This window comes from Podarcis muralis, chromosome 1, assembly GCF_964188315.1.
Source record: "Podarcis muralis chromosome 1, rPodMur119.hap1.1, whole genome shotgun sequence".
In the NCBI taxonomy this organism is placed as follows: domain Eukaryota; kingdom Metazoa; phylum Chordata; class Lepidosauria; order Squamata; family Lacertidae; genus Podarcis; species Podarcis muralis.
Window position 1 is genome coordinate 38,444,813 of NC_135655.1, and position 25,004 is coordinate 38,469,816.

Consider the following 25,004-nt stretch of genomic DNA (forward strand, 5'->3'; position numbering starts at 1 on the left):
GTGCCACCGGCGCACAATTTCCATTCTCACCCTGAGGTAAAGTTCTCAACCCAAGGTACTACTTCCGGGTTAGCGGAGTTTGTAACCCGAAGCGTTTGTAACCTAAGGTACCCCTGTATGTGAACCGGAACACAGCTCCCTTTCATGATTTGCACTTCTTGAATTTTGTAATGTACTATGCTGATTTTTAAAATGCCTACAAGAAAGGGATATCTTAGGGGAGTATACCAAAATGTGTATATTAGTGTGGGGGTGTGTGCACAATATTAGAAGAAATGGCATGCAAAAATGTGTATAAACAGAAATGCACACAAAAGGTGTGTGTGAATTTTTCATGCAGGGTTTTTAAAAAAAAGTGTTTGCCAAATGTGGTGGAAAGGGGGAAGCTGAACTTAAGACTGGAAAATGAGAAAAAACAGAATTGACAGATTTGTCTATAACTATTGTTATAGGACTATGATCCTACATCCACACAATGGCACTTAATTCTAAGTAGAAATGTATATTTGTGCAGCAAATGGAACAAACTAGGAGTAGAAGCAGGGACTATTCTAAGTTAGGAAACAAATTCTTAAAAGGCTTCCTTTGCACTATTTGCTTTCGTTTCCTCTGGTAGCCAGGATGCTTCCACGATGATCATTGCTTTGCATTCAGTAGCCAAGTGGTTCTCCTCTTCATCTTCCCACTGAAAGATTCCTCACTGCCCTCTCTTTTTTTATGAAGACATTTTGTGCCCATGTCCCTGTCTGATGTTGCCTGTCTGATGCATTCTGTAGAGTGCCTGAGGGGAAATACACTGTTTCCCTCTTTAAGACTGCTTCTTTCACAAAGGCACACCCACATTACTATTATTGGTAAATAGTCACTTGAAGGTTGTACTATTCCCAGCTTACTTTGCCCTGAGCTGGGGAGCTGATTTGCTAGTGACAGCATTTCTATTATTGGTTTTTTGGGCAGGGAAATTCTGCTTGTTCACCACTTTTTCCGATATTGCTTCCTATTCACACGCAAGCATCATTCAAAAATTTTGACAGGCTATAACAACCAAATGCAAGGCTGACCTCTTTCTTGTTTTGAAAGAAAGCCTCGGTGGCCGACTTCCTGTGGCACTGTACAAACTTTTATCATACATTTCTCTTTAGCACAATGTGTGGGATTGTTGACTCTGAACTTCTGATACCTCACAAATGCATTCAGATTGGCCAACAGCAGCAGGCCATTTGAGATTTATTTGGGGCCTCAGAAAAGCTGCAACTCACAAGGTTCTACACCTTAGCCAGCTTTCCTCACCTCTGCTAGACTTAATGTGAAGCAGTCACTTTGACAGATTCCAGAAAGGGTACCATTTCCTTTCTCCAGCTCCCATCACTGAGCGCTAGTTACAAATCGTGATGTGTCATTTGCACTGTTTGCTTCAGATGGGAAGATGTCTAGGGCTGGCACTGGACCTTCAGCTCTCGTTCAGCTTCCTCTCTTCTGGGCTGTACAGAGAAGTAAGGGAAATTTCTCAGTTTCAGCCTCCGCCAGCCTGTTAAGTCAGCCAAGGACAATGCCACAATCCCATTCCCTTATCTGCTCTTTCCTATTCTATTAAAACAGTTTAGCAGCAGAGGAAAGAGTGGGAGGACGTCTGGATTGGGTTCCCCGGGGAGAGATATCCTCCATGAAATCTCTTCACAAATTATCCCTCACCTTTCCTACCCTCCAAAGAATTAAGAATGTTTCTAAGCCTGGTTCAGATGTGGTGATTTGGGAACCACAAAATAATATTGCAGTTGTGTCGTGGGTGTGTGGATACATTTGCTCTGACTGTCTGAGGTATTAAACCAACCATTACTCCATGATTCAAGCACTCTCTATTGTTTTATTTATCATCAAATAAAGAATAGATTTTTGCTGCACCAACCAATTATACCTTTGTGTCAACTGAGAGTAGGACATCCACATGGCAATGCTTTAGTCTGCTCTGTCAAAATGTAACAATATAATATATTTGGCATTTTCTGCCCCAAATTATCAATGCTGTGCTATTTTAAATCTTTTTTAATCCATGTTTTCATATGCTTGAAGAGCTTTGTCTAGATTGTTACTATCCAAAGAAGAAGAAGAAGAAGAAGAAGAAGAAGAAGAGTTTGGATTTGATATCCCGCTTTATCACTACCCGAAGGAGTCTCAAAGCGGCTAACATTCTCCTTTCCCTTCCTCCCCCACAACAAACACTCTGTGAGGTGAGTGGGGCTGAGAGACTTCAGAGAAGTGTGACTAGCCCAAGGTCACCCAGCAGCTGCATGTGGAGGAGCGGAGACGTGAACCCGGTTCCCCAGATTACGAGTCCACCACTCTTAACCACTACACCACGCTGGCTCTTAAGATCCAAAAGATCTTAAAAGTCCCAGCCTCCTCCTGAGAACTGGTGTAGTATAGAGGCTAAGTCTACTGTCCTTTCCCATAGCTTTTCCCACACAGGCAGGGCCAAACTGCATGTTACACTTACTTTGTGGCCCAGCAGCAGATGCCATGGTGGGGCAGCAGCACACACCTTACCTCCCAACAGCTGAGTCACTGCTGCTTACCAGGAAAGAGAGGGGAGAGAGTGAGACAGCAGGGAGGTCAGTGCTAGGCAAATGCACTAGAAGATGTGTCAGATTTGTTCCAGTGGTGCATATGAAGCTGTGTGACCCCACCACCAGCTCAACTTCCTCACTCTCCTTGCTGGTAAGGAGCAGCAACTCAGCTATTGGGAGGTCAAGTGAGCACCACCACCCCACTATACTGTCCACTGGTGTTGTTGTTCCTTCTTCAAGTTTTGTTAATTAAATTACAAGCAGAGAGGACACAAACATGATCAAACATGAGTTTTCAAGAGCAATTTGAGGAAGAAAAATAGCTGGCACCATGTAGCTGTTCTGGGTGGGCATTCCAGACATTTGGAATAGTTACGAAGGATAAGGCTTGTCAATATTCTAATTCTTTGGGAAACCAACTTTTTCTTTTTCTTTTTAACTGCTTTCAAGTCATCGGTCTGAAATTCTTTCTTCACACTTTGAAACAGAAAGCTTTCTTTGTGCTTTAGCAGTAAAGATTCCTCACTTCCCTGCAGGCATGTAAAAGAACACTTAGAGTGCTCTGAAGAGCTCCAAGATAACAATAACAATAGGTTTTAGATTTAGCAGGGAGGTCCCAATGGGACTCTGGCCAATCGGAACTCACAGCCTAGTGACTGTGGCATTGTTCATGGAGAAACGTGGAGGAAGCTGCCTAATGGATAGTTGAGTAAGGTGTCTATTTGCATTAGACATGGTAGAGTCTAGGGGTGAATTAGGAACTTACATTAATGTCGGGAGAAACAGTTAACTCTCATTTTCCTCAACACTACAGGCCATCTGAATCAGGCATTCCTAGGTTTGGAGAAAAAAATAAATTTGGTTGGCATTTAAAAGCGAATCCATCAAATTTTCACTTTCCAAAATAATATCAGGATTGAAACACATCCGTCATTTGAACTTGACACATCCAAATTTTGTGATGCAGTTCTCCAACCAAGCAATCTTTACAAAAAAATGTACATAAGAAAGTGTGCCTAGAAATGCACACATTCTGTTTGTTTGGAGAAATTCTCTCTATAATGCTGGTGAATTATCTAGAATATATATATATATATATATATATATATATATATATATATATATATCACACACACACACACACACACACACCGTATTTTTCGCCCTATAGGATGCACTTTTCCCCCTCCAAAAATGAAGGGGAAATGTGTGTGCGTCCTATGGGGCGAATGCAGGCTTTCGCTGAAGCCTGGAGAGCGAGAGGCGTAGGTGCGCACCGACCCCTCTCGCTCTCCAGGCTTCAGGAAGCTCTGCGCAACCCTCCCGAGGGTTGCGCAGAGCTGCCTACAGTCCCGGACTTCGCGCAGCTCTGCGCAGCCCTAGGGAGCCCGGTGCGCACCAGTTTCCCGAGGGTTGCGCAGAGCTGCCTGCATTCTGAAGCCTGCATTCTGAAGCCTGGGGCGCGCTGAAGAGCACGCCCGGGCTTTGCGCAGCTCTCTGCAAGCCTGGGGAGACCAGCGCGACTTCCCGCCGGGCTCTCTAGGCTTGCGGATAGCAGGCTGTTCTCGGGGCTGGGGTCAGGGGAAGCTCGGGCTTCCCCCGCGCCAGCCCCGCGCCTGGGGGGGGAATAAAAATTTTTTTCTTTATTCCCCCCCCCAAAAAAAAACACTAGGTGCGTCCTATGGGGCGGTGCGCCCTATGGGGCAAAAAATACGGTATATATATATATATTTGAAGATTTGCAAATTGCTGCAGAAATGTGAGTTTAACTCTGGAGAAACGGAGAGAGCAGAAATCGACAGGTTTAAAGCAATGGGAGATCTCACCACGGGTCTCTGTTTTCTCCAGTAGTTTGGCCCTCAGACAAACAGTTAAGAAGATGAGGATCACAGGGAAGCCAAAAATATCATTTCTCAGTAGTAGTGGGTCCCTGCCAGACAGTGAGAAATCACTAATACAGTGGTACCTTGGGTTACAGATGCTTCAGGTTACAGACTCCGCTAACCCAGAAATAGTACCTCGGGTTAAGAACTTTGCTTCAGGATGAGAAGAGAAATTTTGCGGCGGCAGCACGGTGGCAGTGGGAGGCTCCATTAGCTAAAGTGGTACCTCAGGTTAAGAACAATTTCAGGTTAAGAACGGACCTCCGGAACGAATTAAGTTCTTAACCAGAGGTACCACGGTATATGAGACTTTCCCGTGCTGGTCTATTAAAGTCATGAAACTGCAGGTCATGTGGGAGGCCATGTACACTTACAATGGGTCAACCATTGAGGAAGAGCACAGGCACGGCCATCGTGGCTAGTAGCGACTGATAGCCTTAATATGCCAAAAATCAGTAAAAATGCACACAGAGAGAGAGACTGGGAAAAGTCACCTGGAGAAAAAACACAACTGCTACATTTTGTATCAGGTCATTATTAAAGGACATTAACGGTATAGAGATCAAGTTGTTCAAAGGACAGCATGAATCTGCCTCTGCTTTAGGAGAGACATTGAAGATTCTGCCCATTAGACCACCTTTATGATTGTTTAGATTGATAGCAATATGAGCAGGGCAATAGAATCATAGAATTTTAGAGTTGGAAGGGACCCTAAGTTTCATCCAGTGTGAGCCACTACAATGCAGGATCTCAGCTAAAGCATCCATAACAGATCGCCATTTAACCAATCACAACTAAAGCGTCCAGGACAGATGGTATTTGCAGCGTTGGTTCCCACTCTACAGTCTTCCCTCCCAAAAGATATACGATCAGCCCTGTCAGTCATGATATTTTTAAAAAGGTTTAAAAATGTATCTCTTTGGAGCTACTGCCTGCATCCTGTTTGAAAATATTGCTACCTATTTCTGTATGTTTTATAGTTTCTAAAAGTTTTTTTAATGCAATGTAATTTAAATTTTCATGTTTTTATGATTGTTCATAACCTTGAGAGAACTTTGTCCAGAAAGGCAGTGTATAAATATTTAAAACAAACAAATCAATCAATTAAACATAGCCTGGGAGACAGTTGGATTTGCAGAATTACATAATGGGGGCCTAGAAATGAAACTACCACTGGCCATTCTTGCCGTGTTGCAATGTCTCAGCTCCTTTTCTTCCGGTTCCCAGAGTCCTTGCCAGTTGGAAGAGCTTGTGATCTTTATCCAAGATCATGCAGAACTTTTTTGACAGCCCCTGTTCTAGATTATGCATCAGGGTCATAGGCAGGGCACATTCCTCTGTTGATCCTGCAGACGATACTTGAAGTGTACAATCCTGCAGCGACTTGTCAGTTAGCATAATGTTAAACTGTCCCGGAGCACACAGCAGCCCTGTTTCCCAACGGCCAGAAAAGGAGATTAATCCATTCTAAGAACAGGAGTTGCCATTGGTGAGCTTAGTGGGCAAAATCATAACCTAGGAACCAGATGGGGGTGGGATAAGTTACCTCCTCAATGTTTAATTAAACAGTAGCTCAGTGGAAGTGCTGGAAACGGAAAATGTTGAGGGTCATTATCTGAGCCCTCTTCTTGAACATATTGACACTAACATGAACCAATCAAACTTCAGGCCAAATCAATCAACATTTGGGACATTTAATAGGTGATGACAAGGAAAATCTTGGCAGAGAAAAGGGAAGAAAATAAAAAGTATTTCTCAGCCCGAGATTTCATCTTGGCAGATATGGAGATTTTTTGTTATTGAACAGTGTTAGTTGAGTTAAAGGTAAAGGTAAAGGTACCCCTGCCCGTACGGGCCAGTCTTGACAGACTCTGGGGTTGTGCGCCCATCTCACTTAAGAGGCCGGGGGCCAGTGCTGTCTGGAGACACTTCCGGGTCACGTGGCCAGCGTGACAAAGCTGCATCTGGCGAGCCAGCGCAGCACACGGAAACGCCGTTTACCTTCCCCCTAGTAAGCGGTCCCTATTTATCTACTTGCACCCGGGGGTGCTTTCGAACTGCTAGGTTGGCAGGTGCTGGGACCGAGCAACGGGAGCGCACCCTGCCACGGGGATTCGAACCGCCGACCTTTCGATCGGCAAGCCCTAGGCGCTGAGGCTTTAACCCACAGCGCCACCCGCGTCCCTTGTTAGTTGAGTTAGATGTCTGCAATTAACCATCAGTGGTGGTGTCATAAACTAGTCCCCCCCCATTTGTTGACTTTTTAAAAATCATTCAAGTGATTGTAACATTTCTTAGAAAATGAATTAAAACTCCAACAAGTAAACATGTGTATCTTAAAAAAATGCTACAATTGCCTGAATGACTTTTTAAAAGTAAATAGCCAGAGTCCGATCTGGATTGTGACTGCATCCTTTCCACATCCTTTTGTCATACTTCTTCAGTATTGTTGACCTGTCTTAGGATCTCTGCCACGAAACCCATTCATCTCTTCCTCTTTTGTAACCTAGTCCCTTCCAAAAGTTCCCACAAATCCATATTTCACAATGGAAATAAATCAAACCAATTACTCTGTTTTGCACAATATATTGTGATTGCAGAATTCTGGTTCTCTGGTTATAGATTGTATTGTTCTTGGCACAGAAGTCAAGATCCGCATCCATCTCATCCCTTGATAAATAAAACATGTACCATTGCTGTGTGTGGAAATTCCATGGGTAATGTGACCTTGATATCCGTATTGTGTCTCCCCCACACCCTTAATAAAAAGAACATTTTGAATAATTCAGTTAAACTTAGCAGTAGATGCTGCTGTGAAAAGGCTCTGGCACTGGCAAGCATCCTAAAGTCGGATTAGACTACTGGCCAGCTCAGACAATGCTTGTGGGCATTGAGTATGCATTGCAGATTCAGTTTAATAAGGTCTGATTAGATTACTTTCTCTGGTCAGTTTCATGCACAACTGGCCCACAGGATAAATAATCTCTTTGCTCTGCTCATTGTCTTGCCTGAGTTGCACATCTAAACACTGAACATATTTAAATGTTATGAAACAACTTGCTCTCGACTTGAATTATGAGAGTGTGTGGCTTCCTTTTCCTGCTGCGTCCAATTTGTGAAGGATTATTTCTCCATTGCTTGGTTTATATGCATTAGCCTGCTTATGAAATAGTCCCTAACAATTTATTCATTTTAAACTTACCAATGGTGAAGGCAGAAGCAGATTTAGAACTGTGAGACCAGTTGCCCCACACTGGGTGCCAAGTCGAGGGGGACACTGCAGGGTGCCCCAACTATGGCATACAGTGGTACCTCGGGTTACATACACTTCAGGTTACAGACTCCACAACCCAGAAATAGTGCTTCAGGTTAAGAACTTTGCTTCAGGATGAGAACAGAAATCGTGCTCCGGGGGCACAGCAGCAGCAGGAGGCCCCATTAGCTAAAGTGGTGCTTCAGGTTAAGAACAGTTTCGGGTTAAGAACGGACCTCCGGAACGAATTAAGTTCTTAACCCGAGGTACCACTGTAGTGAATTGAGCAAAATGGAAAATGAGAGGCAGGGGTATATCGAATTTGAAAGTTTGAAAGACTAAAATCTGCCCCTGGTGAAAGCTGTCTGCATCTAAGCTTTGTTTTACTTACTTATGAAGGACATTAATGTTTCCTCATCAGAGATAACAGCACATGCTGTGCATCCCCAACCCCATTCGTTTCTTATGGTGTCTCAAGGAAATAGTAAACTTCCCAGAACACTTGAACCCAGTATTTCTCAAACAGTGAGCTGGAACCCACGGGTAGATGTTGAGTCACTTTCAGAAACAAAGCAAAACTAAATCCTTCATCCCAACCTTGACCAATTTGGACACACTGAAACCTTAGATGCTTTATTTAATTTCTAGTCTCAAATTTCCACAGGCAGTGTCTCCCTCAAAATGCGGAATGAAATAAGCACTCTCAAGACGTCACACATATCAGCTGATGATCCTTTCTCATGTATGGACAGAGGGAATCTCTCTGAGCAATTATTTCAGGTGTCTTCCTTAGTGGTCTCTGATGGTTGGAAGCCATCCACGTCAGCCCAGCAAATGCTACTGGGTAACAAAAGGCAGATTTCCAGCTGGGAATGCCAAGTTCTCATTAAAACAATTGCCATTACCACAACCTATTCAAAAGCTTGACTGGAATTTTTCTAACAATGCCTAATACTGAAATTGTGATGAAATTATTTTAGCCTTACTCACCTTAGCCTGTCAGAAAAATATAAATGAAGGAAGGAAATGCTCAAATGTAGGAAAATGCCTGAAGGAAATGAAAGACCTTCCCTACACAGAGGAAGAGGCTCCATGGCAAAGATACGGTACCTAAGAAGTGGTAACAATCAATTTTATATAAAGAGACTCTCTGTCCTTATTCACTGTGGAAAAATGATGGTGGAATGAAAGCCAATCAATTAGAGTTACATGCCTGGGGCCTTTTTGATCATATCCTGGCATGCTAGTTGTACAGGCATGGTCCACAACTAAAAGCAAGTTACACAGGTCACATTTACACCAGACATATAAAGTGAATGGCTTCATCCCAATAATCTTGGCAGCTGTGGTTTGTTAAGGATGCTGGGAATAGAAGCTGTGCAAGGGGGAAACTACAGTTCCCAGGATTATTTGGGGGAAGCCATGAGCTTTTTAAACACGCTTTAAATGCATGTTGTTTTGTTACTGCTTATTTCCATGCTGCTTTGGGGCTGAAAAATGCCACCCATGGTGGCTCATAAAGAATAAACCTGCAAATTCAAATTATAAAAATTCAAAAGAAATTATGATGGTATTTATTTATATCTCACCTCTTTCCCAGGCTCAAGGCAGCTTACACAAATTGAAACAACACAACATATCAAAGCTAAAAACATAAAAGAGAATCGTTAGAAAGTACAGTGGTACCTCAGGTTACAGACGCTTCAGGTTGCAGATGCTTCAGGTTACAGACTCCATTAACCGAGAAATAGTACCTCGGGTTAAGAACTTTGCTTCAGGATGAGAACAGAAATTGTACTCTAGCGGCGTGGCGGCAGCAGGAGGCCCCATTAGCTAAAGTGGTGCTTCAGGTTAAGAACAGTTTCAGGTTAAGAACGGACCTCTGGAACGAATTAAGTTCTTAACCTGAGGTACCACTGTAATGAAACTCTAATAGAATTAAAATAATGTAAAAATATATTAAAATACAGATAATAAAATCAGCACGGCACTATTAAAGCCCTTACCTTAAAAAACAGCTCCCAAAGGCCAGTCAGAATAAAACAGCCTTCACCTGCTGGAAAAAATACAACAAGGAGGGAGCCAGTCAAGCTTCTGTGGAAAGGGTGTTTCAAAGTCTGGGAGCAACCACCAAGGAGGCCCTGAGAATATTAGCATTTCAAAAATAAACAAAAAATAGAGAACTAGGGAAATGTGCACACAACTAAGGTAGGACTTGTGGAATGTGCCTATGCAAAGGGGAAGTGGCACTTCCACAGCTTCTCTGTGTAAATGCAGGTTTCTGATCATGACCATACCAGTATTGGAAGATCCTAGTCCAACACACTAATCACTACATGACACTGGTCATCTTTTTGTCCCAATCTAGGTCAGCAGGGCCATCCTGATGGGTGGCCTCCTGACAAAGGTTCAGGGAGACCTGGCATGATACAACATCCAGCAGTTAGCCTTGGAAAATGTTGGCAATTTCCTTCAGAGGGGAAAGTGCATGAACTGGGCATCATTGACTGGCACGAATAGATCACATTTACCAGAATAGCTGAACAAAATTGAGGGAGTTGGTGAAGGGCTAAAACTGAGAAAATATAAGCTGATACCCTACAAATACACAGTTGGCTTGTATCTCTCTCTAGGCCCAGCACCAGGATGCCCCATTCTTAGGCTGCAACCGCAGTAGGCTCATCACCCTTTTAATTTCCTTATGCTGCTCTGGGACATTGTGAGAAATAAAAATGGTAGCCCCCTCCGCCTAGGAGGGTCTGGGTGCCACCATTTACATTTCCCTCTGCACCTTCAGAACATTGCTACTTTGAGGGAATTGTGGGATACTTTGTGCTTGATGTTGCTTCTGCCACCAAGAGGTAAACCCACCAGAGGAGCTCCCTTTCATAGGAAGAAGCCCAGAAGAGAACAGCATGCCATGGGCTCTTCAGTCCTGGAGCCATCGCTGTCTTCTGTTTATACCTAGCGACACTGCCAAAAAAGAAACTCCTTAACTTTTTTTAAAATTAATGTGAACTAATGTAAATTTTTCAAGCCATGACTGTATTTACTTTGCCCTCAAATTTTACCAGAGAGCAATAGCTTTTCCTGTATGTATAATTCAAAATAAGGGTCTTTATATTTAGCTTGAATGTAATCTTTAATTTATAGCGAAGTTTAACCTTTAGTCTGCTGACATCAGCCAGCAAAACGGTCCTCCATGCAGTGCTACAAAACCTGGCAGGAAGGTTTTCCGCCATCTGCATCTTAGGCAGACAAACTCAGTTTGGACATAGATAAGGGTAGCTTTGTGCATTAATTCTCTCTGGGGTTACTTTTTTGGAGGGTAGGGTTGTGGTTGCATCCCACAATGCAGAGATTAAGTGTATAGAAAAAGATATGCAACATATTTTATTTTATTTTATTATTTTATTTATTTCATTTATTTTGTTTTATCTAAAATGCATCTCTTTACAATGCCAACTAGCAATACTCGAAATGGTATTCAAATCAGCTGCAAGACCCAAAACGCAGGTCATATACATTTCTGTGACCTAAATAAGATCAGTCATCATATGACAATATTCACAGATTCACTCAGTTGCAGCATCGAAAAAGATAAAAATGTGTGCAATGCATGTTGATCCAAGTCTTCCTCAGCAATCGTACTAATAAAACAATATTCATAGGCAGATTCTCAGAGCAAGATAAGTACATGTTATCTCTGGCCTTAGTTTATGGCTCTGTAAAATCAGTCATCCTGTCTAAATGTCTCCCTTCAATCACCTGATTAGATTTTAAAGAATTTGTCTGTGAGGTTTACACTATCCTTCGCAGTGTCAGAACAACAATGTAGAATTGTATGTTCACACAATTACGATCAGTACAATTAGAAAGGAGCAGGAGGGGGACATATCCTGGCCCTTCTTTTTTCAATGCAGTGAGCAAGAGTGTGGCATCGTAGGAGAATTCTGGGTTAATTCTCTTAAGGTCATCCAAAGGAAGGGAAATTCAAACAGGGTGGATTTTAGTGACACATAATCGGGGAGAAATCAGGATAAATTGAGATTGTCTCACGTCTAATCTGATTTACACTATGAGGTTAATTTAATTTTAAAAGGTCAGAGTTTAATTTGATAAAAGCGCTTGTGGCTTTTAAAAATATATGCCAAAGGTTAAGTGAAAGGGAGTACACTCTCATATTAAGGTCTATTCTGGGATTTTCCTGGGGTTGGGGGTGCCATCTTTATTCCCGAGAAAGACTCTGGCCATTCTCACAACTGTGTGGCAGGCAGAAGTCAAGAGGACCTCTTCACTTTCCTTGCTATTGCATCTTTGTGCTGGACAAGGTAGCTGCTGAATTCTGCCCTTTCCCTTTAATGTTGCTATTTAAGGTACATATGCTATATCATCTTATGAAAACTCAGTGGACAAAGGGCATGGGGAAGCCAAGAGAAGGACATGGCTCTCTGCCTTGGATGTTAATCAATGGAATGGGCTTATGGACAGGCCTTTCTTAAGTAGCTGAGGTCAGCACACACAGCCATTCAATCCAGGCTGACATGAGATAAACCAGATCCAGATTTGGCCATGAATAAATTTTGGGGTGGAGCTAATGTTTATCAAACCAAAATTAAATGGGGGGGGGGAGGAGATACTGCATCTCTCCCCTCCAGCTGCATGGAGAATAGGAGGTTTAATCCTCCTGGGTGCTGCTTCTCAAGCACCTTCTCTGCAGGGTGATATGGGGTTGTTGCCACCCAACTTAGCTGATGTCAGGATCTCTCTGCCCAAATCAGCCAAATATGGTTCAAGCTTTGGGCTTCAGCCAAATTGAGGGCACAACCCAACTTTCTTACAGAAGAATTGCCTTTCCTTATTCTGTCGCTCAGATTTCGAGGGGGGACAACTGGAGGATGCAATGTGAGAATGTTATTCTCCTCTTCCATGCAGTTGCAGGATGAGTGTCCATATTAGTTGTTGACCCAAAATATGTTTTATACCATAAATCAATTCTCTGGAGAAGGTCCTAGCTGAGCTACACTGCAGGCTGTAGTCATCTGAGGTTCAGTATACATGTGGTGTTAAATGTATCTAACATGCAAAGCTCTATTCTCTGGGGCTCTATTCCCAGACTGGAAGGTGCTCTAAATTGGGCTGCCTTTAAAGATGGCTCAGAAACTTAAACTGGTATAAAATGCAGCTGCCCAGGAAACGACTAGGACGTTGGAGCGTATTACACCTATATTGCACATGTCGCACCAGTACCCAATACAAAGTGCTTAGCAGTGACCTCTAAAGGCCAAAACAGGTTGGGATCAGGTGACATGAAGAATCACCTGGACCCATATCAGCTGCCCATGTCTTATGATCCATGTAAGGCAGCATGCTTCAGTGCTCACCTTCAAAGGCAATTAGGTTGGCAGGCAAAGAACAGGGCCTTCCTAGCAGTGGCCTCACAGTTATTGAACTCAATCCTGCATGGTGTTAGGCAAGCCCCATTTTCTGGTGTAGGAATTAGGTCTTTAGTGTGGTGGCATTGGCCCTTTTGAATGCACTGCTGTTCCGTATCAGACAGACCCCTTCTGCAATGCCTTTGTGGCACCTATTGAAGAACATCTTTTTTCATCATGCCATTAAATATAAAAGTCAAGGTACCACTGCCATCCATTAACGAGTCAATAAACACCAACTAAAGTTATTCAGGAACCCCTTTAAAACACACGACTCTCTCACGCTTATTTCTTTTCCTTTTCTTTCCTCTGATGGAACAGGTTCTCTGCTTGCAGCAGTTTTACCCCTATAAAAATTAATCAGAACACTTCTGCTGCCTCTCCATGCTGTACTTAGAAAAGAGACAGAGGGCTTTTCCAGTAGTCAAAGGCCTTAGATCAGATAGATGTGAAGTTGCCCTTAAACTTGCTACAGGCACCTCAGTCAAACTGCCAGCATCTGTTCTCAATGAATCATTTTGTCAAGGTATTGTTTCACTGGAGTGTGAAGGGAATAAAGTTATTCCAGTTCATAAAGGTTGTACAGCTGCAAATGTGTGTTGTTTTTTTAATTGGGTTTTTTTCTGTTCTCCTTGTTACACTGCATAGCATAAATACAGAGGACCATTTAATTTATGATCACAGGGAAGGAAGCTCTTTGGCACCAAGAATGTGGCAAGCTGAGGGTCCCATTGTAGCCCCCAAACCACAGGGAAGGGGGAGCAAGGAAGAGGTCGCCCCTTGGTGCAGCTCAGTTTGCCACAGGGTAAGAGTCTGTAGGCTCCTCACACAGCTAGAGCTGCTCAGTGTGACTTGTAAAAGAGCAATCCTAAAGCTGTGCAATATGTCATCATTTGGTTGGCTCCTAGAATATGTAGATTTCACTTTGCATCCTCCAAATGTCGATATTTCAGGATGAATCATCATGTTAACACACACAAAGACACAACAAAATCAGAAGCCAAGTTAGTCCATAAGGAAAACCCCCAAATTTGCAGCCAGGCAACACTGTTATTAGGAAAAAACAGAAGGCCATAAAACCATGAGCAACTTTTCCAGGTGTTCATGAAACTGGATGTTAAGCAAACTGGGGGGGGGGGGGTTGGAGAGGAGATGGGCAGGGTGGGGGAGAGAGGGAGATAAGCTACGAAATCTGCATTTAATTTTCCATTTATTTCTAAAAACTATTTCTTAAAGACCCCCTTCATCCATAAGATTCCAGGGCAGTGCACAAAAGTATGGATAGAAACCAAATCATGCACGTTGTTGTTGTTTAATCGTTTAGTTGTATCTGACTCTTCGTGACCCCATGGACCAGAGCATGCCAGGCACTCCTGTCTTCCACTGCCTCCCGCAGTTTGGTCAAACTCATGCTGGTAGCTTCGAGAACACTGTCCAACCATCTCTTCCTCTGTCGTCCCCTTTTCCTCGTGCCCTCCATCTTTCCCAGCATCAGGGTCTTTTCCAGGGATTCTTCTCTTCTCATGATGTGGCCAAAGTATTGGAGTCTCAGCTTCAGGATCTGTCCTTCCAGTGAGCACTCAGGGCTGATTTCCTTCAGAATGGATAGGTTTGATCTTCTTGCAGTCCATGGGACTCTCAAGAGTCTTCTCCAGCACCATAATTCAAAAGCATCAATTCTTCAGCGATCAGCCTTTTGATGGTCCAGCTCTTACTCCCATACATCACCACTGGAAAAACCATAGCTTTAACTATACGGACCTTTGTTGGCAAGGTGATGTCTCTGCTTCATGCACATATACTTCTAAATGCAAAAAAAAAAAAAAAACACAAAAAAAAACTTATAATGTGCTCCAGGCCCAGAGTAACTTGTGAGCCAGCGGTTCCAGGAAGGCAAATGATAACTGCACATAAAGACCTGGACGATGCTATCAATAGCTCTGCTGCTACAGATAGAGGTAGTAATGTTCCTAAATACCAGTTGCTGGAAACCACAGGAGGGGAGAGAGCTCTTGTGCTTCGGTCCTACTAGTGGCATCTGGTTGGCCACGGTGAGAACAGGATGCTGGGCTAAATGGGTCATTGGTCATATGAAGCAGCTGCCTCAGGCAACGGATGCTGGGGAGCTGCAAATCAGCAGCAGGATGCTGGAGAGTCAGGTGTGCCCTACATCCCTTAAAATCAGCTTCTTTCTCTCAGGTATAGCATAGGACTTTCATGAGTCTTGAAGTAAGAATTAAGTGCTGCTCTGGCCAGCTTCTGCATATGGGAAATGACATGGTCTGGTCCTTTATTCAGCCAGCAAAAAGTTTTGAGCTGGCCATTGCTACTCACTTGTGATCTCACAAATGCTGAAACCCGTCAGCAATTGTTTCATCATTTCAACCTTCCAGCCACGCACTGAAAGCTTTTCACACTGCGGCGAAGGAATGTGATTTTGAGTGAGCCATTCTAGATTATGATAAAAGTAATGGAAGTGGTTAATACTTAATCTTTCCATGCAGACTACTAAAGGAGGCTCATAAATTATTCCATTATTATGTGATTTGAAATGCAAATCCTAGGGCTAAAATTAATTTTTAATTTTTTTAATAAAAAAATGTGCTTACATTTCTATCATTCCATTAAGGGAAGGCACTGAAACTGCAAATTCTCATTCTCTCTCTCTCTCACGCGCGCGCGCGCACACACACACACTTGCTTTCTTCAAACGCCCAAACATATTTAGAGAATCTTTAAGGACTGGCACATAGCAGGTACATAAATGTGTAAAACCTGCCATACCTAGAATTTGATTTTTTTTGGTATTTTTTTGAATTTACAACCAACACAAGACGCATCTCTCTTATCAAACCCCCCTAACTGATTTTTTTATGCCCCCCCCCCCATTGCTAAGCATATGCTTGAGATGAACAGGGCTGTTAGACGGCTAATACTAGTGCTACTCCTAGATTTATATAATAGCGATAATAATAATTTACTTCTTATACCCTGTCTATCTGATTGGGTTACCCCAGCCACTCTGGGTGGCTTCCAACATATACAAAAACATAATAAAACATTAAACATTTAAAACTTCCCTATACAGGGCTGCCTTCAGATGTCTTCTAAAGGTTGTATAGTTACTTATCTCTTTGACATCTGATGGGAAGGCGTTCCACAGGGTGGGTGCCACTACTGAGAAGGCACCTCTGCCTGGTTCCCTGTAACCTCACTTCTCGCAGTGACAGAACCTCCAGAAGGCTCTCGGAGCTCGATCTCAGACCATCAAAAACTGTATTACAATTTAAAACAGAGTGTAATGACAGCATTTGCTTCAAAAACAAGATCAGATCTAAGTGCCTTCCTTGTCTTTTCTTCTCTTTCATTTTTCAACATAGCCTGTCCATAAATTTCATAAGGCTGAAAGCTGCACGTCTCATATGATTTGTTGTATGCCAGCTCTTTAAAACATTAATGGCATTTTGAATAAAACCTTAACTATGCATTTTTAAAAGAACACAGCAGCTTTTCGATGTCCCTTTGCTTACAAGCAGCATGAAAACTTATTTCGGCCATTATCACCTTCAGTTTATTTATTGAATTAACATCCGAAGAGCTAATTCCCTGAAAGCAAATGAACAATAGATAAGAGATTATTTTTCCTTGCCATAAACACCCTACAGGGAAACTGACCCTACTTTGACACATCATTTATTTTTAAACTCCACATATAAATTTGTGAGCTCTGCTGATCTGCAGTGTCTGCAGCATTCGTACATCGCTGGAGAGCAAGGCCTTTGGGGAGCACCCACAGCCAGGAAACCCAGTTGCCAGAGCTTAATGAGTGGTGTTTGGAGGAAGTGGCCAATGCAAATTAAATGGAGGAAATTTGCCATTTCTAATGGAACTTGTTAGTATTCAAGTCAAACCTACTTTCTGAGATGCGCTGATTTTAAAACACACAGGGCAAAATTCAGTGCCACACTATGATGAATATTTAGACAGAATGATCCCCCCTCTCTGCCCCCTGTGCTCTATTTGGGGAGGGGCTGTTTTCTGACCCTTCCCTGAGCCAATTGGGTGGGGATGCCACATTGCACAAGTGGAAGTCCTTGATCAGGGCTTCTGCTGACGTGGCTCATTAGGTAAAATCTACCCAAATACACAAAATGGGAAGGGCTACCTAACATATTTATATTATGCTTTGATGCTGATTTAAAAAATATGATGGTGATGATTGGTGATAATAATCCATTTTATTGTGCTGGCTTATTCAGTTAGTTGAATTTCCCATACAAAACACTCCCAGGCTACATTTTCAGCATCTTCTGCAAAAATAACTTCAAGCAGCTGGGCTGGGAAAGATCACTGAGAGCTAGTGTGGCGTTGTAGCTAGAGTGTCCTCTTCTGGTTCTAGGGAGCAAGGCAGGTGAAGTGTGGCAGCACCATGGAGAGCTCCAGGAGAGCGACTCACACCAACTCACTCAAGCTAAGTCTGTGACCCCAAGTTTGTCTTTCCTAAGCTCTGCTTCCTTTTTGAGAAGCAGAATTTCCAAAGGGCCAATGCAATGACTTGAATACAGACATTTTCTTGTACTCCATGTGCTGTTGAACTACCAAGGTGGTTTGGGAGGCACACGGTTCATCAGGCACAGGGGAAGGCACCCATGAGGGTCCTGACTCTGTCTCTACAGGTTCTGATGCCATGGGAAGCGGTTCAGGATCAGATAGTCTCCTGATAACTAATATCAGTCTCAGAGTCAGGAATTGAATTTGGCTCAGCCACTGACGTGGGAGCCTCTTGCTGGTTCTGCTTACTGGGGTCATAGAGTGTTAAAGGCCAGAGAGGCCCAGGTTCAAATTCACACTCAGCCAAAAGGTTTGTGGGGTGAACTTGAGCCTGTCACAGTCTCTCAGCCTCACCTACCTCACAAATTTGTTGCCAGCTCTCTCCCCCTCCCCCTCTCCCCCCTGCCTTACTTGCCTCACAGGGTTGGTGATAACATGTGTGACAGAAATAATTGTTTTATACTATCATGGGTTTCTGGTGAGAAAGTGGAAGATAATGCAATAATAAAATAAAGGTGGGTTATCTATTTCTGTCACCCTTGCCACAACAAGCTCAGGGTACCATCTATGGTCATTTCCCACCCCTTCATTTTACCCTCACAACTACCCTGTAGATTAGAAGTAGATTAGCCTGAGAGAATAACAGGCCTACAGTCACCCAGTGAACTTCATGAATGAGTAGGAGTTTGAACACCAGACTCCCTGGCCCTAAGCCAATGCTTTATCCACTACACCACACAGACTTACTGAAAAGGGTGTACTTGCTTTAAGATGGCTATAGGCTCAGGACACTGTTTACTAAGTACTGCCTTTTTGAGAGCCCACCTTCATCCCAGTATTGTTGCACGGCCCTCTGGACCACACACAGCACCACAATAAAGCCTATCATTTATTTATTTTTCAAACTATATTCACCTTATACTGGTGACTCTGGACCAAGCCTATTTGTCTACTAAAAAGGACAATTCAGATACTTTTTTTTACTTGTACAAACACTCCCAGTAACCCAGGAAACCCCTTGCCTACTGACATGAGCAGTGTAATATCAGAAGACCTAGCTTCAGTGTAAAGTTTTCCTTTGCAAAGAGAACCCTCCAGATCCTGGAACATGCTCTTATCTCAGAGTGCACCTGATACATCCCTCGCTTCTGAGAAAGGTCAGGACTCCTACTCATCATAAGGTTTCTCTTGTTGGATCTTTAAATGGCACTCAAGCATCACAGTGTTTTTTGCCCAGTCCTCTTCCCCTTTGTATAACTTAAATCCTTTCTGCTTTCCCCAGTTTTTTCCTCTGTTATTAAGCCTTACCTGAACAAGTTTCCCTTCCACCTTCCCTTTTAAGTGATTCCTTTTATCCATATTTACATTGTCAGTCCTGTCTCACTCCCAGTCATCAATTATGCCTGTTGCTCCTGATGGATCTCACAGGCATAAAGGTAAAGGGACCCCTGACCATTAGGTCCAGTTGTGGCCGACTCTGGAGTTGCGGTGCTCATCTCACTTTATTGGCCGAGGGAGCCGGTGTACAGCTTCTGGGTCATGTGGCCAGCATGATTAAGCCGCTTCTGTCAAACCAGAGCAGCGCATGGAAACGCCGTTTACCTTCCCGCCGGAGCGGCACCTATTTATCTACTTGCACTTTGATGTGCTTTTGAACTGCTAGGTTGGCAGGAGCAGGGACTGAGCAATGGGAGCTCACCCCATCGCGGGGATTCAAACCGCCAAACTTCTGATCGGCAAGTCCTAGGCTCTGTGGTTTAACCCACAGCGCCACCCGTGTCCCTTTACACAGGCATGGTATGTGCCAAAACCTCTCCCCTTTTTAGCTATAGTTTATTAGGGGTTTCACATCATTACAATAAAACAGTACACTCTCTTATTCCCTCTGCTCCCTACCTCCCAGCCCAGCCCAGCCAAGCCAACTCCCCACCTCCATCTGCCCTCATGCCTACACCCTTTACAGCTACAGCATTTTCACTTCTGATGTTCAGTTCTTTGGTGTGCCATGCAGGGCTCAAGCTCACATGCTCAGATACGAGTTAGGATCAATGAGCGTCAAATCTGCATTGGAATCCCATTTTAACAACTTAACAACTGTTGTGTTTCTAGATGGTGCCATGGCCTTTGGCTAGTGCAATAAAGTTTATGATTATGAACAATTGTAGAAGTTTCCATCCCTGCATTGTGCCTCCCACTTCTTCTGGTTCTGGTTATTACTCAAAAATTGTAGAGTTGGAAGGAACCCCCAGGGTCACCTAGTCCTACACCCTGCAAAGCAAGAATCACAACTAAAAAATCCCAGACAGATGGCCATCCAACCTCTGCTTGAAAACCTCCAAGGAAGGAGAGTCCACCACCTCCCAAGGGAGTCCGTTCCATTGTTGAACAGCTCTTACTGTCAGAAAGTTTTTCTTAATGTTTACTCAGAATCTCCTTTCTTGTAATATGAATTCAATGGCCTGGATCAGCAGGAAACAAGCTTGCTCAGTCTTGGTGAAGAGTTCTAAAAATTTACTCCAAATATCTTGGAAACTTGACTTTTTATAGTTTCTGGAGCTCAATTTTCCCATGGGGTCCTAATTGCAGGATGTCTTGTATACAGTTTTCTGCTCTTGGTGTGGCTTTCCAAAGTTGGAGGATTGTTCATTTTGCTGCTTGCATGGCTCAATGGAGCCATCTTTCCTGACTTTTGGATAACCCCCTGCCTGGCAGGTTTGTAGCCAATTATTATGTTCTCACCTCCTATTAACACAGATTTGTACAGGACCGCCTCATTGTACCCCTTCCAGTCCACACCTGTTTACAGATGGATCAAGTGTGAGAGTAATGCCAAGGCTACCAAGAGCAGCTCACACGTGACTTCTGTGAACAGGAAGTATGCCAGTTGTGATTTGTGTGTGTGTGTGTGTCCATGAAAGAGAAGTGGCCACTAAGTGTGAGCGCATACTTCCGAAGTGGCATTGCTTTTGCAATCAGGCCACTCACATAAGGTGTGGAAGCTAGTCAACCATAGTAGTATCTGCATGCTGCTGCACATATATGAGTTGGCATAATGTGGAGTTCAGGAAATCGCAGCCCTGCCAGATGGTCATCCAGCTTCTGCTGCAAACCCTGTAACCAAAGAGAGTCCACCATCTTCAATTGTTTGCTGAAATCTTATTTCCTATGTTTCAAACCTGTAAATTCAGGACCCACTCTCTGGAGCAGCTGAAAACAAATTTGCTCCATTATCTATGTAATGGTCCTTCAGATATTTGGAGATGGCTAATATATCACCTTTTAATTGTCTCTGGCAGTGAGAGATTTTACTTTCTTGGGCTCCATGATCACTGCAGATGGTGACAGCAGTCATGAAATTAAAAGACGCCTGCTCCTTGGGAGAAAAGCGATGGCAAACCTAGACAGCGTCTTAAAAAGCAGAGACATCACCTTGCCAACAAAGGTCCGTATAGTTAAAGCTATGGTTTTCCCAGTAGTGATGTATGGAAGTGAGAGCTGGACCATAAAGAAGGCTGATCGCCGAAGAATTGATGCTTTTGAATTATGGTGCTGGAGGAGACTCTTGAGAGTCCCATGGACTGCAAGAAGATCAAACGTATCCATTTTTAAGGAAATCAGCCCTGAGTGATCACTGGAAGGGCAGATTGTGAAGCTGAGGCTCCAATACTTTGGCCACCTCATGAGAAGATAAGACTCCCTGGAAAAGACCCTGATGTTGGGAAAGATGGAGGGCACAAGAAGAAGGGGACGACAGAGGACGAGATGGCTGGACAGTGTTCTCGAAGCTACAAACATGAGTCTGACCAAACTGGGGGAGCCAGTGGAAGACATGCTCTGGTCCATGGGGTCACGAAGAGTCTGGCGTGCTCTGGTCCATGGGGTCACGAAGAGTCGGATACGACTAAACGACTAAACAACAATTGTCTCTGGACTGAACATGCCCAGTTCCTGAAATCTTCCATCACAGGACTGGTCTCTAGGCCACTCACAGTCTGTGTTACCCTCCTCTGGGCACATTCCAGTTTGTACTTTCATTGGACACAGCACTCCAGGTGAGATCTGACCAAAGCAAACAAGAGTGGAATCAATACTTCTTGTAATCTGAACATCATATTTCTGTTGATGTCATCTAGAATCTCATGAGAGCCTTTTTTTTTTTTTTTTTTTGCACACACAGAACTGCTGACTCATATTTAGCTAGCAATATACTTAAAACAAAAACAAAAAAAACAGCCACCCAGATCCTTTTCACATGTACTGCTGACAAGCCAGTTGTCACCCATTATGTGCTTCTTATTTTGCCTACCTAACAGCAGAACTTTACATTTAGCTCCCTTGAAATTCATTTTGTTAGTTGTGGCCCAGTTCTCCATCCTGCCTATTGCAGAATTCACCAGTCAGGTTGCTCACCAGGGCAAGACAGTTTAAGCGTATTACATTGATCCTGGCCTGACAACACAGGCTGTCCATTAGTTTTCAGGCCCAATTCAAAGGGCTGGTTTTGACCTATAAAGCCTTAAATAGCTCAGGACCACAAAACCTCAAGGACTTCCTTCCTTCTATGTGACTCTATCCAGACCCTGCAAGCATCATCTGAGACCTTTCTTTGTGTGCATTCTCCATGAGAGATCCAGAGGGTGGCAACACAAGAAAGGGCCTTTTCTGCAGTGGCTCCCCCTTTGTGGATGCTCTCCCTAGGGAGCCTCTCCTGGTGCCTAATATATCTTTAGGCACCAGGTGAAAATGTTCCTCTTCAACCAAGCCTTTGGCTGATTAACATCCTATGTCCTTTTAAATGTGTTTGTGGCCGGGGGTGTTGTTTTGTTCTTGTTTTCATTATGTATTTTGTGCTTTTATCTTGTATTTTCATTCTGTGAAACACACTGAGATCTTCAGATGAAGAGCAGTAAACTAATTCAGCAAATAAATAAATAAGAAAGAAGAGGTTGTTACTGGAGGAGGAGTCCACAGTGTCAAATTATGCCTTGTTTACAAATGCAGAGGTCCAGGTGTTATATGTTCTCCTGAACTGTATCACTTTACTCTGCAGGTGGAGTATCACAGAAGAGCACTGAACCATGTGGAGCTCCACCTGCACAATCAGCTAGCAATCCAGAAAGATGCCATTGAAGTTTTGTATGTGCAAGGACATTGAGTGCCCCTTGAGAAATGCCTCCCCACCAAGAAGGTGTTGCACCAATGAAACACATCATATGGGTCCTATAGCCAGAACCACTTGCTCTTTGGTGCATATTGGATATGGCAGCCCAGCTTTCCCACACAAACTGCTCAATTCAGCTAACCGGGTGGGCTAATGGAAGCCAGCCCAAGGACCTGCACTAGAGGAAAAGAATTTTTCCTTCTCTCCTCTCCCACCGACCTCCTCCAAATCCAGTTTGGAGGGTCAGGAGAACCCCCAAACAGCATGCAGGAGAGGAGTGGGGAGATGGTTTTGTCTGGCAAATGGAAATGCTTGTGCTGACAGAACAATATTATTAGCGCACTGTTGAATTCCACCCAAAGGCTGCTTTTACTATGCCTTAGATGACAAAAGCTAAAATTTCCCTCTGTGTGTGCTGGCTATGTATTTCCTTTGCTAATAAGCTCCTTTGGCAAAGAACATTTCTTTTACAGGGTCAAGCACACAGTTGGTGTTTAATACACAATAATTAATAACAGCCATTCTGCGGGAATGAGATGAACGTCATAGCGAGAGTATTAGAGCTATTTATTGCCATAGCAGATACATTTTGCTGTGGCCCAGGGAAAGCCTCACCCTCCTGTCTCTGGCAAGCTATTCTGTGGTGCACTGTAGACGTTTCTCAGCACAGGTTGACAAATTAATCCCCACCTCAGCTGTGTGTGTGCATCAATCACATTTCCAGGCTCACGGGTGAAGTCAAGACACCCGCCAGACCATACTTTGCATGTTATTATGCTAGTGGAAAAACTCTGCAGCTCAGATCATAGAACGCAGGCTGTGCCTGCGGAGATGCCAGAGGGAATATTCAAGCGCAACATCAAACTGGAAAATAGGAGCTTGTTACAAATGAGTTCAGCTGTTGGGCTGCAGTGGTGCAAAGAGGCAGAATGAGCTCCGGGAGATGCTTGCAGCTCCAAGAGGACAAAGTGCTTGCAAGTGAAGGCAGGGATGTGAAGTCACTAGGAATAATTTTAAATGGAAGGAAAGGTGACATTCCATATTTAAATAAAAAGTCACTGCTGCCAAGACATTAGGAGCTTTGGGACCACTATATATCTTCCCATTAAATTCTTCCTTCCTTCCTTCCTTCCTTCCTTCCTTCCTTCCTTCCTTCCTTCCTTCCTTTTCATTGTCTTGCTTACATGTTGCACAAAGCCCGCTTTATATATTATGTGTGCTGAAAGGAAAGCATTTACTCATGCAAACATTCCACACATACCCTTTATTTGTTTAAGTGTGCATGTTACATTCATCAGCCAGTGTACATATGCAGTAGTTACAACTACTCCCACTCAAATGCCCCTTCAAATGCCCCTTCTAAGCATAGACAACTTTCTAAGATTATATAATAATCTTATAATTATAGAATAATAGCAATTTTGCAATGATAAATGCAGATCTCCTTATTTTGCCTTTCAGATCTACTATTTTCTGTGCACATACATGGTAAATGTTTTGGAGTGTGTGTGTGTGTGTGTGTGTGTGTGTGAGAGAGAGAGAGAGAGAGAGAGAGAGAGAGAGAGAGAGAGTTTTGTTGTTTTTTAAAATTGCAAACCTAATAAAAGGGGAAAAAACAAAGAATCACAAATGTGTACTATAAAGCATCACGGCCTGGAAGGACAGAAAGGCAAAGATACCATACAGCTCAGAAAGGATTTTTAAAAAGTATTAACTCATGCAAAGATTCCTCCAGTATCTTCTTTGGGGGTGACTTAAGTTATGTTTTCTGTGTAGTTCCATTGCAGGTGACAGAACTGGCACACCAGTCTGTTGAAACTGAAGGACCTTATTTGTGTGTGTGTGTGTGTGTGTGTGTGTGTGTGTGTGTGTGTGTGTGTGTTTGTGTTCCTAAATGTTTAGCTTGGAGCATGAAGTGGCTAAAAAGCTTCCCTTTCATGCTGTTTGAGTGCTTTTAGGACACTGGAGACAGGGACCCTGCAGGGATCCTAGAACAGAAATAGTAACAGGTCTTTCACCCCTCACGACCCTGGTCCACTACCTCATGGTCATGCATATATAGCATGCCAGCAACTGATAACCAAAAAAGGCATACCATGGCAGGCTAATGCTATAGGTTTTGCTCCTGATTAGTGCATTTCAACATGGCAGGGCACA

At 43.3% G+C, this 25,004-nt stretch overlaps 1 long non-coding RNA gene across 1 annotated transcript in view; it reads right to left on the reverse strand.

Moving 5' to 3' along the window:
* Positions 1 to 350: 350 nt before the first annotated feature.
* Positions 351 to 25,004, reverse strand: part of LOC144327303 (uncharacterized) — a 34,650-nt gene continuing 9,996 nt past the window's right edge. The window contains exons 3-5 of the long non-coding RNA XR_013392363.1: positions 9,707 to 9,841; positions 3,331 to 3,398; positions 351 to 1,481 (exon numbers count right to left, since the gene is read on the reverse strand). This is a non-coding gene — a long non-coding RNA (uncharacterized LOC144327303). The remainder of the gene's footprint in view (positions 1,482 to 3,330; positions 3,399 to 9,706; positions 9,842 to 25,004) is intronic.